The sequence below is a fragment of the Sceloporus occidentalis genome, unplaced genomic scaffold (assembly GCF_023333645.1).
Source record: "Sceloporus occidentalis isolate IW3139 unplaced genomic scaffold, rSceOcc1.0.p SCAF_6, whole genome shotgun sequence".
Lineage (NCBI taxonomy): Eukaryota > Metazoa > Chordata > Lepidosauria > Squamata > Phrynosomatidae > Sceloporus > Sceloporus occidentalis.
The window spans coordinates 42,493,426-42,493,981 of NW_028316986.1; positions in this window are offsets into that span (position 1 = coordinate 42,493,426).

A 556-nucleotide genomic window follows, 5' to 3' on the forward strand; every position below is an offset into this window, starting at 1 on the left:
ATTCCACCTCAACATTAGGAAGAACTTCCTGACAGTAAGGGCTGTTCGACAGTAGAACACACTCCCTCGGAGTGTTGTGGAGTCTCCTTCCTTGGAGGTCTTTAAGCAGAGGCTGGATGGCCATCTGTTGGGGATGCTTTGATTGGATTTCCTGCATAGCAGAATGGGGTTGGACTGGATGGCCCGTGCGCTCTCTTCCAACTCTGCGATTCTATGATTCTATGATTCTATGATATAATAATATAAAATAATATAATTATTTATATAATAACAACAACAATAATAACAATAACCCTAGCACTGAACCAGGGCAGGTCTCAAAGCGGATTATTCCTGCAGTGTGGACCTGTATTTCTTCCTCCTTTGCTGCCTTGCTTTGGCACTTTTCAGAGGCAAATGCTGGGTGTGTTTCCCCAGGGGGTCCTTAGGGGGCGCTGTGGAGTTTCTCTCACTTTGCAGCGGAGCAGGGCACCGGAAGCCGCTCGCTTTGTCGCCTCTGTGTTCTAAAAGGCAGGAAGAGGCGGGGCCAAAAGGCGTTTGACGGACGTGGCTCGGG